This window comes from Gordionus sp. m RMFG-2023, chromosome 3, assembly GCF_954871325.1.
Source record: "Gordionus sp. m RMFG-2023 chromosome 3, tfGorSpeb1-WG-v2, whole genome shotgun sequence".
Taxonomy (NCBI): Eukaryota; Metazoa; Nematomorpha; class Gordioida; order Chordodea; family Parachordodidae; genus Gordionus; species Gordionus sp. m RMFG-2023.
The window spans coordinates 22285170-22300512 of record NC_088777.1 but is presented as its reverse complement, the minus strand read 5'-3'; positions in this window follow the sequence as shown (position 1 = coordinate 22300512).

The window sequence follows — 15343 nt, the reverse complement described above, 5'->3', positions numbered from 1 at the left end:
ATTTAGATTTGGTTCAGGTTATTGATTTGGCGGAAAATATACATGAACAGGTAGATACAATAAGAATGAATGTAGACGTTGAATCGAAGGCTAAATTTTATGATATAATACTAATTAAACCTCGTCTAGCACCTAGGCCATTATTGAGATGAAAATAAATATTGGCTCAACTGAAGAATATTATAAAATATCCATTTTCATCCCATTCTTAGATACTTTTTTATCGCAAATAAAAGTACGGGTTTTAGATAAAAAACAAGTCTTTAGCAATCTTCAAGTTTTAATACCCAAAGATCCTTCTTCATTTTCTAATGCCACTATTGGTAAAATTAAATATTTAGAAAAATTTTATTCCTATGAGATTGATACTGAAATAAATTTAATCAGTGAATTCGAATTGTGGTATAAATATTTATACGTTTAGCTATTTTACCTGAGCATACTATTGATGCGCTCAATCGGTGTAAAGAAACCTTGGCTCAATTTCCTAATATTTCGAAGTTTTTTTATATTCTTGCATGTTTGCCTATTATAACATGTACGAATGAAAGGACTTTTTCCAACTTGAGAAGGTTGAAAACATATTTACGAAGTACTGAATCTCGGCTAAATGGGTTAGCTCTGTTAAATAATCACAGAGATTTGGTTCCAACGACAAACGAAATAATTAAAAATCTTGTATTTGATAAGAAGTTAAAAAAACTTGTTAATTTATTTCTCGTCAATATTTTAAACTACTATTAGTATTTTCAATAAAAAAATTATATTCTACTTATATTGTATGAGAATTTAAGCTGAGGCTAGTTTTTAAAGCAAATTTTATAAAAAAATGACATTACACTTTATTTCAACTTTACATTTAAAAAAACCTTTACATTTAAAAAAACTTTATTAAATATAATATACCTAACTTGAAATAATAAAAAAGAGGCTTGTAATATCCTATCCATAAGCACGAATTAGTAAATAATAGTTAAAAATAGAAATATAATTATTATTAAATTATTCATAATTTAATAGAATAGCTAAATAAGACCCGGCCTTCGGCCGGGGGAAAGCTGGTCGAAGGCCAGGTAAAAGGGGTTTGGGGGCGAAGCCCCCAAAAATTTTCCCCCCCCCTATAAGAAAATCCTGGATACGCCACTGCCTAGAGAAATACTCTAACATTAAAACTCTTTATTCAGCCCACATGTCATAGATTCTGACGAAAGGATCCAGTAGGGAGGTGCAGGTCCTCTTTTATTTTACCTTGGTATTCATTTTAAATCTAAATTTGATTTGGATATAAATTTTTGGTATCTTTATGATGGAACAATCTGTGATGCTCTTCCTAAAATAATTGGTTTCCAATTTCTTGAAGCCAATTTTAAAAGGCTCATTCTTAATAAGTCCAAATCCAAAATATGTTTCCATGATAACAATATACAAAACCCTCATCTAGCAGGATTAAATTTTTTATTGAATACATAAATAATAAAAATTAAAAAAATAAAGAAAATAATATAATTTAAAAAAAGTATATTCAAACATGTTTCAAATATTTGTTCATATTGAATGCAATAAATATATATATACTTCATTAATATAATATAAGAATAATAGAAATTTTGGAATTAACTCTCATCAAAATAAGGTAAATTTTTGATCCTCATATAGGCTTATTTTAATTTATCCATCATCAAATTAAGGAGAATACTAATTCCTTGTAATTCTTGTGAGACATCAGCAAGTAATCATATAAAATGCAAATATTTATTAGATTGTGGGATTGTATCCTTCCTTAAAGGATTTTTTATTTACAATGGAAGCCGCAAAGCACTCCTTGGTACAAGGGCGTGGCTAGCCTTTAGAATCTCAGGGGGCTCAACTAAAAAAATTTTATGGGGGGGCCGGATTTTTTATTAATATATTATACTTTTTTTTAAATTTGTTAACTCTGAACAATTATTCTGAATTTTAATTTTCTCATTTATTATATTATGCATACAAAATAAACTGTCATATAAATAATTAAAACAATACGAGACATTTCTAAAATTAAATTTTTTTAATACAAAATTTATTTATTACAGTATAAAATATTTTCGATTGCTGATATAAAAAAAATTTGCGTCTAAAGAATTACAAGTGATAAAAAAGATTAAATTCATACATATACGTCAATTATAATTTTTAAAAACCACATAATGCAATAATATAATTCTTAGCAACTTACATTGAAAAAGTGAAACTAATATAACTCTGTTACCATTTTAGACAATGTTTTATAGAATGGACTAATAAGGAAAAATTTATAGGCCTAAACCAAATCAACAATTCTTGAAAAAGAGAGTATAAACGACCAATTCAAATCATAAAACAATTAAGTGGTTAGAGCTTCCTTTTATATCACATGATGGTAGCTAGATAAGTAATCGAGAAAATTATTGTGAGATATTAAATTTCTAGAAGATTATCATCCATTTTAAATGATATATAATATATCAACGACCCAGTTGACCATTATTGTTTATCTAAAATATGCAATCATATGCTCTCAGCCGTTGTATTAATAATCTTAAATTTACATAGTAACACAAATAATAGATGTTGGTTAATTTGCAGTAATAGCCATGACACTCACAATGTAAACTAGTATCAGAATTTATAATGTTGGATAAATTGATAAAATAAAAACACTAAAAATCTTTGGAAGAAATAATTGTGCAAATATATTGAAGCCTTGAATTATTTACACGCTAAGGATGCCATATTAGATGAAACATTTTGGAACTATAAAATAATTACCAGAATGATATGATGAAACAATTAAGATTTTATATACTGTCGCACCACCTCTAGTTGGTATATTATATCTTAAAATAATAGTAGTTTGTAAAAATATCAAAAATATACTTGTATTAAAAATTTAACTCAAAACTGTTTTTTGAAAAAGAAAAAAATAGCTTTCCTAACGTAAAAAAGAAAAGAAAAGGGGGGCAATCAAAAAAATTTATTTTTAGTTCAAGAGGTTAAGATTCCATTAAAAAAAAATTTTTTGCTTCAGGGGACTATCTATTCAAATTTTCCAGGGGGCTCGAGTCCCTGCTCTCCTTCCATAGCGACGCCACTACCTTGGTAAATTGTTATCCACAGAGTTTTGAATAAGTTTGCATCTTCTCATAATATGGATTTATTCTTCAAGATAATCCTAATTATTAGAAAATATATTTTGATACAGGTATCATTCTTCAAGATGATCCTAATTATAAGAAAATATATTTTGATACAGGTACAGGGGTTAGGCCATATTTTAATTATTTTAAATATAACTTGGCTGGGCCTAAAAATTATCCCAAAAGACGGAACCACCAAGTTGGATTAAGAAGAAAAAATATACCAAGTTGAATTAAGAAAAAAAAATTATCTTTGCTGGGATTCGAACCCAAAACCATCAGATTTGTAAGCGACGTTTCTTGCAGATTAGGCCACATATAATTTTAAAAATTAACGATTTTTTAAGTATATATTATAAATTGTGACACTATGACTGTGATACTGTGAGTGTGACACGGCTTATAGATATTTATCGCCTAAATTAATTTTTAGAAAAAATAGTTATATGCTTTTCCAATTATTATGGAAATGTTATTATTATTGAGTTGTATTTAAAGATAAATATATTATATATATTAGAAATTTTTGAGTTGTATTTAAAGATAAATATATTATATATATTAAAAATTTTAGTATTCTTTATTTATGGAAATAGAGATATTTAAAATATATTTTTAAAAAATTTCCAAAATATCGGAAAAAATAGTTTTAGTTACCTTTTTTTAAAGTAATTAATAGTACGCTACTTTTTTTTGGAATATAGCGAGAAGCCACTGTATATATTATATTTATTATTAAGACCACGATAAATAATATTGCTCCCAGAAGTCTAGGCGATTAAAAAATATGTACAAAATTTTATTAACTCAAATACTCTTCACTAATCTTTACAATATTAAAAAAATTATCACAATTAAATATACTATTTATCATTCCATAACAAAAATGAATCATTTGCTATTTATTATTTAAGGACAGATGGATTGGATAAGAATATGAACATCAAGGATGATCTAGTAACTATCAAAGATGAATTTGTTAAAAGGAGACAATATTCTCCAACGGGATATAAAGAAAGATGCCCAATTCTAGATAATCCTATGCTAAGGCTTAACACTTCAAGTACTCTACCTGAAAACCAAACGCTTGAAAAGAAAACGTGTGGCCTACGAATAATAATAGACCCCAGTCTTACAAATTACTTAAATGAAACGATTAAAGGAATGCCTAACATTAAAGAAAGTGAAAGAGAATATTATTTATATGAAATGGTGGTAAAAGAAACCTCAATTTTGATATCTGGAGCTGACCATATTTTTGGCAAAACATTGTTCCCTGAACTAAATGTATATATAGGATTTTATATCAAAGATATCCTACTATTGTACAAAGATCATGAACTCTACAAGACATTAAAGGATAAGGATAACCTACTACAATTTTCGCACTTCATGGAGATATATAAAATAAGAATCTTGCCTGATATTCGAGATAGACTTAAGATTTTATCAGGTATATGAAGTAATTGCAGGATTAATTGATTGCCCATGCACCATCTTTTGTTACTTTTATTATAAGTTTGACAAAATTAATTTTATTATAGTATGGTAAACTGATAGATTCTATTTTCATGTATTTTGCTTAATTTTGGAGAACATTCTAATAATCCACCGACTACTCTATGAATGATATCAGTTATCGGTTTACAGATTAGTATTAATAAAAGAAAATATGCTAAGACACCATTATAGAATAAATTAATATAGATATAATAATTAAAGCTAGAAATATGCTGTAATTATTGAAAATCGGGTTGGAAAATTATTTTAAAAATGTTAATAAATCCAATTGCTTATATTTTAGGATATACTAACCCTGACGATATGATATGTATTAACATAATTTTGGTATATCAAACGTTTAAATTAGAAGGCGAATCAGAAATTTTGGGATTAGCATATGGCAGGCAAGTTTGCAATACGAATCACAATATAGTGTGTCATACATTAAGCATATCGGGAGATCGGTATATTCATATTTTAATCGATTGTTTTAAATTAATTATTTTGGAGTCTGACATACCCTTTATGGATAATTAGAGAATCTGATTTTATATAAAGAATTTATTCAAAAAAAAATATGATTGTTTTTGTAATTTTATAAGGTTTTTTAAACAAATGTAAAAAATCTCTAAATTGTTACCCTATTTTTAACATAATGAAAATATACACAGGTTGGAACTAGGCCAGGAGCGTAACCAATAGAGGAGGAAGGGAAAATCACCACCCTCCTCCCCCATTGTAAATTAGCCCGTTTTCCTAAACATCATTTTAAGCTTATAAAAATTTTTCTCCTACACTCTCTCCTCCAAAAAATGTAAACAATATATCATATTAGGAATAATTTGAGAGAAAAATTAGTAAAGGTTAATAACTTTTTAAAACAACGACTATAATTCAAAATTTTTTTTAAAAAGGATTATAATTATAAATCTAAAAAAATCGACCGCGTTCCGTTCAACCTTCATTTACAAAAATCGAACTAAAAAAATAAACGCGTTCACATTCGTACATAACATTATGAACATATTTTTTTTACATTAAATTTAATATAAATAACCATATATTTTTTTAACACAATATATTAGCCATGTATAAAATTAATAGTTTTAAGTGAATAAAAAATTATTTTAATTTATTTTAAAAAAAATTTCTTATTAATTTTTAATATAATTTTATTTATCATTTAAAATATAGTTATTTATAAAATATATAAATTCATACTACTTTAAATAGTGTTCAACTATTAAAATATGCAACCCTTGATAAAAACTTAAAAATAATAGTTAAATTTCAAATAATCCACTAAAAATAAATAAATTCTAAAAGTTATTAACTATTTTATAACTATATACTATAAAATATATATTATTTACTGATTTTTACTATATTTCTATTACATTAATCATTATAATTTAATAATAAAATACAACAATCTAAAATAAATTATTAACTTATACTTATAGTTATAGTTATATTATATAAAATAATAAATATTACAATCAAGCAGTGGCGTATCCAGGATTTTCCTATAGGGGGAAATTTTTTTAGGGGGACATCGCCCTCAAATCGCACACTTCCGTGGGGTCATATTTTTGAGCTATTCTATTAAATTATTCATAATTCAATAATAATTATATTAATATTTTTAGAAGAAATAAAGGTTATAACCCAATTTTTTAATATTTTAGGTTAGGTATATTAATTTAATAAAAAAAATTTTAAATTTAAAATAAAAATAAAGCTTAGTGTCATTTTTTTTTATAAAATTTGCTTATACTAGCTTCAGCTTGAATTCTCATATAATATAAGTAGAATAAAAAATTTTTTATTGAAAATACTAATTGTAGTGTGTATAAAATATTGACTAGAAAATAATTTTAAAAACAAATTTTTCTTCTTATAAAATACAATATTATACAAAGATTTATTAAATACTATAATTATAATGTGATTTAATTTTCGTGGGAAATTTGCCAATTCATCGAGAATTTCCGTCGTTGGAACCAAATTTCTGTGGATATTTAACAGAGCTAACCCATTTAGCCGAGATTCGGAACTAGTATTTTATAAATAAGTTTTCAACCTTCTCAAGTTGGAAAAGGTCCTTTCATTTGTACATGTTGTAATAGGCAAATATGCAAGAATATAAAACAACTTCAAAATATTTGGAAATTGAGACAAGGTTTCCTTAACCGATTGAACACACAATAGCGTGCACAGGTAAAATAACCAACGTAATAAATATTTATACCACAATTCGAATTCACTCATTAAATTGATTTCAATATCAATATCAATATCATAGTATTAAAATTTTGCCAAATATTTAATTTTACCAATAGTGGCATCAGAAATCTTTAGGTAATAAAATTTGAAGATTGCTAAAGACTTGTTTTTTATCTAAAAACCTTACTTTTATTTGCAATATAGAAGTGTCTAAGAATGGGATGAAAATGGATATTTTATAATATTCTTCAGTTGAGTCAACATTTATATTACATCACAATAATTGTCTAGGAGCTTGACGAGGTTTAATTAGTATTATATCATATGATTTCGCTTTCAATTCAATTAGATACAATCATTCTTATTGTATTTACCTGTTCATATACATTTTTCCGCCAAATCAATTTTTTGTAAATTTCTACAAAGTAAATAATGTTAATATTTTCACAAGGAAAGGAAATTTTAGTAAAATTTTTAAAAAAATAAGTTTTATATTGGAAAATAAATATTCAATTAGCAAAATTTTGACTTGGAGAAGTGGAATTTTATTAGCTTAAAATGATATTTATGGAAACAGTCAAATTTAATGGTGGGGGGGGGGGATTTCCCCGTTTACGCGCCCGCAATCAAGTATATCTTTAAATTAGAATAGAACTTTAAGATTTTGAAACTGATATTATACTTTTTGGACACAATATACATTTGGTATGGATGGAATATGTTTATTGAAGATATTATGTTACTGTAAAATATTTATTAATTTGAGCCATGGTAATTCAGAATCAGATAATGATAATGAAACAAGATCCATGCTTACGCTAATCTAGAAATAATATTCAAATTAATAAACTATATAGGACAAAAATAGTGGCTGGTTAAAAAATTCAAACGTGATGAGTGGGTAAAATTTGTATTTTCATAATATATTTATATTAATATTTAAACGTAAATTTGCTCTCATTTCTTTTAAATTGACATAACGCCCTCCTTAAATTTCTACTTCTATTTTTAAAATCATATCAGGAATTTGATTTTATATTTAAAAATGTGCGCAAAAAAACTTAAAAATCTAAAAATAAACACTACTTAGGCGTATTTAGTTATTTAATAAAATTTTATGATTTTAAAAATAGAAATTTTGATATATAAATCTATTTAAAATAACATTTAAAAAATAATAATTAAGCAAACAATTTAAAAATAACAAAAATCTGTTTTAACAAAAAACATGGAGAGAGGAGAGACGCAAAAAAATGGCTATCATTGAGATCAGAGGAAACTAAGATAGTTGCCTCAAAACACGATTTGAGTTGATTATAACATGTTAAAAGTGTATCCATGGTCACTATTAATTTGGGAATTTTTTTTTACCTAAAATATTAAAAAAATGATAGTAGCCTAGGGGTTCATTGGTAGAAATAACTATTGGAATAAAGTAAAAATCAGAAAAGTGGTGTTCTAATTTTTAATAATCTGATCAAAATTAGGGTTACAGGAAAATTAGGAGACACAATGAAATTCTAAATAATGTATTTTCTTTTAAACCAAGGAATGTTTATGACATCTGCTCTTTCCCATCAGACAGGGATAAGTAGACAGGTTCAAGAAGGTTAAGGTAGTTGGCACCCTAATTTATTCGAGATTATAGTACAGCGACTGAACCATCCTTTAGAATATAAAGAGCTGACCATGTCGGCTATTAGGATCGAAGATTTCCCACACCCTTTACATTTATGGGTAGACATAATTCACAGCCAAGCCTATATCCTATGGTCATTTCCTCGTCGAATAGCAAGAGACTAAGATTGGCACTAGAGACAGCTTCAATCTATTAATGGTCAGAGTTTTGTTAAAAGTACTTGAGGAATGGAGTGTCTTAAAGGGAGGGGTTAATTCCAACCGATATCTTAAAGTTAGCCAGGAGGGGGTAAAGATATTCTCTTTATGCCGAGAACTGTGAAAGGGCTAAATGGCATAAATTTTTTTCCATAAGTCACAGGTTTCAAATAGACTTTTTATATCCATCACAAGCTTAGTTATAACCTCCCCATTGAAGATGAGGAGAAAGGAAGGATGATAAAGAAACTAATTTAACCCTTCGTGGGAAGTTGTATGGTCCAATTAAACTCGGAAAAATGAATGTTTAAGATAACAAGGAAATTTTTAATATTCATGTCTAGGGCTAAAAGGGAAAAAAGGTTAAAAATGAAAATGAGATTCTAAAAAAATGTAAAATTTTGGGAAGCCATAGCGATTTTCTTATTCAATATAAAGAATGGTGGGCGGGAATATTATGCAATATTGCTTCCAATTTGGTTAAGAAAAGAGGTACTCTCTCTAGATTTGTTTTATGCCGATAGCACTATTTAACGGGGATCCTAAAAGGGAGATTGACCCCCGGTCAATAACTTTAAAATAATTAAAACTATCTGATATCACCATTTAATAAAAAAAACACTAATTTCTGTTTTATTTATATTTAAAACAAGATCTATAGTTTATGATTCATATGGCCTGCAATTCTGGCCACTGGACTAGATAGATTTCCGTCGTCCAGGTGTCAAAGGTTAAGGTTAAGATATTGGACTTCATATGAGAAACGAAGTCATGAAGACATAGGCGATGAGAGGGCCTAAGGAATCTGCTTTGAATACCCTCCTCAAAATTCAAAACCTTGTCCCCAAAAACTAAAAAAGAATTCTGACCATAACAGGAATTCATATAATGGAAATAGTCAGGAAATCTTACAAAGAATATCGAGGAGAAGGCAGGCTTATACAAAGCAATTTTAAATCAACTTTGCACAAAAGTATATTAGGAAGAGGATTTCCAATATAAATCCGAAGAAAGTAAGGGGCAGCCTTGCTAACCCCCTTGATCTCAAAGCCAAATTGATAATCGTCAAGGTAATCTACGCCTTGAAACTTAATACGGTTTATTATTAACTTAACAACTAATATGGAAAAGGGATCTAACTGCTATAACTCATATACCCACCAGGCTTTGATAAAGCAATTAAACGTCCCCCTAAGATAATAGGAGCTATCTCTACTGTCATTAACAATTTTATTATAAAATAAGGTTAAATTGTTGATGAATGGACAAATATTAGTATTATTAAGGGGAAGTAATGTTGAAAAATAACAGAATCGATAGCCATCGAGACCCCCGGCAGAACTCCTATTAAAGGTTTTTATTGAATTAATGACTTCTTCACTGGTAAATGGAAGGGGAGAAGTAAAAGTGGGGACCTGGGGATAGACTCGACCAGATGGAGCAGGCTCTAGTATAAATCAGCAAAAGTTTTATCATCAGATGGGGCCATTTTATAAGATGACGTGGCTTAAATAAGGGCCCCTTAATATCCCCTAGGTTTATCTTTCTAGAGATAAGTTTACATTTCGAGATATGATCAACAGAAGGGAAAGAATTTAAATCTTCGTACTTGTGTAAAACCAGAGTATCAAAATTTAGGATCCTTTTCTTAATGCAATGAATTGAAGGAATCTTTATCAGCCTTAGTGAACACTTATTGGGAAAAATAGGGAAGTTTTCCCAAGCAAGGTGTTAGTTCAAATTCCTATTTAAGTGCCCATTATCTCAAATAACTTGATAATAATCAAATTTCTCACATTTTTGGGTATATTTTAAAAGGAGAGGAAATATTTTGCTTATTAAAAAGTTATTCCAATTCATTCGAGTGTTGAATAGGTAAAAGTGTAGGGACATTGTCTTTAAAAAGATAATGTTTATTAATAGTTTTCCTGAAAATGAGCAAAAACCTATAAGGAGATTATTTTGGGCGTGTAATAAACCTTTCTTAGTAAGGGAAATGTTTTTGTGACATTGGGAATTGAACGGTTCATAGAAGATAAGTCAAAATAAATATGTGTAAACCAAAAAGTGGAAAAAATATTAATATATGAATTTTAAAAATATATATGTATTTTATTTGGTTTAAGTGTTTATGTAAAGACTAGTTAAAGAATAGAAGGACCTCACAAATTTTTAAGAAAGATATAAGAAATTTGTATATCTATTTGAAAAACTGCAGGCTTCCCAAAGGCGCTATACCATTAAATAAACAGAAAAAATCAAATTATATCTATATCATAAGATTCAAAAATATGTTGAATCAGGGTAAAAGAATCGTAATTGATTTATGAATGATTTAAAATCCAATATTTAAAACTCAGCAGTAATTGTTTTTATTTCGCTTACAATTAGTTTCTGCTATTGCCAAAAACAAAAACAATTGATGTGCTATAATTTTAACTCTGGCATGATAACATTCGGAATTTTTTCTTATATAGCCAATAATGCATTTCTTTAAACTATCTATCAAACGTGTTAAAGCACGTATCGTAAATATACACAAATTATTTATTTAATTTCAGAATAAATGCTCCTAGATGTTTGTTGATTTCGTACCTAAGGACTGATATCAAGCATTTTGTGGTTGACAAAATTGATTAAAGCCTTATTCTAAATATTAATGCAAATCAGATATTTAGAACTTTTTATTTTCCGCTCTGGCATGATGCCAATTTAGTAATTTTTTCTTATTTTCTCCTTTAAACCTATCAAATATATTAAAGAAATAAAATGAACTAATTAAGCACTAATGGTTAAGTATAAGGTTTAGAATTAGTGTTTCCAAAAGCTTGACTCACTTCACGCCTATAATGGACCATCATCTTTTTTATTTTGTTAATAACTCGATTTCTTTGTGTGCAAAACTGACTTAGGTAATTAATAAGTAATTCAGCAGAATTGAGCAAAATACTTAAAAAATGTATTTTATTAAAATATAATTTATAAAAATATATTTCGTTTATGCACTAAACTAGGTTAAATTGTTCTCAAAATGCCGTTTATTTTTATAGAGATACTACCAAAAATGCATATTTGTAAAGAAACAATTAGGCAAATCTTAACATTTTTTATATAAATTTATTTTGAAATTTCAATTAGTTATTCTTGTTATGAATTTTATGTATATATTTATGAATTTTGTAGTAAAATTTAAAAATAATAAAATACCTGAAGACAGGCGCGTAAGCAGGAATTTGGTTTGGGGGGGGGGGGATAATAAAATTTTTTAAGAAATATTATTGTTAATTAAAACTAAGCATAAATTTATTAAAACTAATAACTTTTTTAATACACAATTTTAAACTAATGTGAATTAAAAAAATTATATATATAAACCGGCATTGAAAAACTATAAAATAAATGTAAATTATAAAATATAAAGTGAATATAACCCACGATATGAATCACTTAAATGACCTAAAATTGAAATTTGAATTTTTTGAGAATTTAAAATATATAAAGTATAAAAAATTTAAATGTTGGAATATAAATTAATACACAAAAAAGTTTCTTAGGAATAATTATATTTTGTATGCTTTGAGCTTATTTTTCAATTATCTATCCTTGCTTGGCGTTAAATGCCTATGAATATTCAAAAGATCTAGTGCTGTAAACATTTTTAAAAAAATCGAACGCGTTCGCGTTCAACGTTCATTGACAAAAATCGAACGCGTTAACGTTCACGTTCAAATTCAAAAAAAGGAACGCGTTCATGCGTTCAAAATTTTATGATAAATTTTTTTTAAAATTTAATTTAATATAAATAAATGCCTTATATTTTTCAACACAATATATTAGCCATGATAAAAAATAATAGTTTTATTTTGATAATATTTTATAAATACAATATAATAGAGCGATAAAAAAATAAATTTATAAAAAAATTTTCTTATTAATTTTTAATAATAATTGCTTTTCAAAATTTTCATCTGATAGGCATGAACGCTTGGCAGTTAATACAGCGTTAGCTATACTAAAAACTCGCTCAACAGGGGCAGATGAAGGATTGCGGTGTTATACTTGATAAACAATTCTTTTAAAAGGGGGAATAAAAACATTTAATGTTTTATCCATTGTTTCAAAAAATTGAGCTAAGTTATCATCCTCCAATCTGCCCTCTTCTTCCTCGTCAAAAAAAAAGGATATCTCGGAATTGATTTTAAAACTGAAATATTTTTGATATTTGGGCCATGGTAATTCTAATTCATCTAATATTGAATTTTGATTTTCAGAATCTGATGATGAAATATTTATATCCATGCAAATGCTAATCTATTAAATTAAAATATAAAATATTCAAATTAATAAACTTTAATCTTATCTTCTCTAGCAGTAGCACGTTATGATACGTTAATTGCAATATGAAAGAGGAAAAAGTAAAAACAGCTGATTAAAAAATATAAGACTTATTTGTTAAAAAATTGGATTAAATATTAATTTTTCAAATAAATAAAAATATAAGACTTTTTTGTTAAAAAATGCGGATTAATATTAATTTTTCAAATAAATAAAAATAAAAAGTGTTTTTAAAATTGAACGAACGTAAAATTGAACGCGTTCATCAAAGAAAAGGAACGCGTTCACGTTCAAAGTTCGTCAAAAAAAAGGAACGCCGTTCATCACCTTTTTTCAAAAAAACGAACTTCGTTCACGAACGCGTTCATTTTGAACGCGTTCGTTTACAACACTAAAAAGATCCAAATCATTCAATCTACTTTCAGATGTTGTATTTCATAGGTATGTTTTTCACAGATTTGCAGGCCCGGCCCCCGAGCCGGACCGTATTTTAATTTTTTTAGATATACCCGGGCCGGGCCCGTATTTTTTTTTAAAAAAACCGGGCTGGGCCTGAAAATTTTTTAGAAAAAATATCCGGGCCGAGCTGTATATTTTAAAACCAAATATATGAAATCGCCATTATTAGCTTTAAAATCAATAATAAATATAATTTATTTTAAAAAAATTCGGGCCGGGCCTGAAAATTTTATTTTCAAAAAACCCGGGCCGGATAAATTTTTTTAAAAAAATCTGGGCCGTGTCCTGCTGGTACCTCTGCAAGGCTCTGTTATTCTTCATAAAAAAGAGAATGTTCTCTCATTAGTTTACTAAAGAGCTGTTAATATATATAACCATTTTAATACATTGGGAGTATAATCTAAAATGTGTTTGAAATAATGCAAAGCATCCATAGCATTTTTTGGGACTGTATCAACCATAGTTAATTTTTTAATCATAGTTCTTAAGATATTTTAACATCTTCATGATAAAAATCTAACATATATTTATATTTTTTTTCTATCTATGAAAAAGGTTGATAGAGGGGACATTTGTTTTATAATACTCTTCTACTAATCCTATATTAATGTTTTGACGATGAGCTTGCTTGCTGCAAGTCGAGGGGGACAAATATTAACACGTATAGCTCTGCTTTTGACTCAACAATAACATATAAAATATGAATTCTTCATCAACATTAGCTCTAATTTCCTTGAGATCTAATAAAATGCTCTCCGCTATTCTCATCTTCTTAAACAAGTCAATGTTATGTTTTTGAAAAGTATTACATAAAATAGTTGTATAATTAAATAATACATTCTAATGAGAAAAAAAAGATTTGAAATAAGTATTGAATCCAATAATTTTCTTGCTTCTGAGGAAATATTTATTTCAAGCCATTGTGATATTTCAGTAATAGCATTAATAATCGGCTCTTCTAACTCCATAAAAGCTGTTACTGCTTGATGGCGGAAACTCGATCTCGTTGGACAAGTTTGCAATTTCTTTCTCCCTGTTGGACAAGGAGTTTCAGAGATAATTATTATTTGACTAGAAATTTAGATAAATATTACGTCACTAAAATTTGAAAATAATAGGTAAATTACGCCAAGGAAAACTTGAAATCGAAATTATTTGATAAAATAACTTAGTAGATGAATGTGATAAATAAATGAATTAAATATATATGAGATAGGAATAAATATTAACAAACATAAATTAATATTAACAGTAATATTTTTGAAAAATATAATCCGGCATCTGCATTTTTTGGCTAAGGGGGGGGGGGGGGTTGTCCCCCTGCCCCCCCCCGTTGCGTACGCCAATGCTGAAAGATATTGTTTTCTAAGAAAATATCGAATATTTGTACGAATATGCATAATAATTATTTAATTTGTACGAATATTAATAATACAATTATTTGATTTGTACGAAAGCACATTAAATTATATGATTTGGAATTTGATTTTCTGCAGTGATATAGTTAGTCAATTGGGTAAAAATAAATATTCTTACCATTCCGAGTGACCCCAGTCTTCCTTATATGTGATAAGATGAGTTCATTAAGAATTTATAAATTTATAGCTTTTTGAAACATGAGTGATCTTTAAAAATGGGAATAGACTTATAGTCAAATCTATGTTAATAAGAGTGAAAAAAAGCTATTTTTAATTCTATCTCTATAAAAATGTAGATAAATATGTTTTGTATATTATTTTTTTAAATTAATTTAAGTTAAAAAGTTGGTATAATGGTCATTTTTTTTATCTACCTTCTTTACTCAAATTTTTTAAATAGTTTTCTTTAAA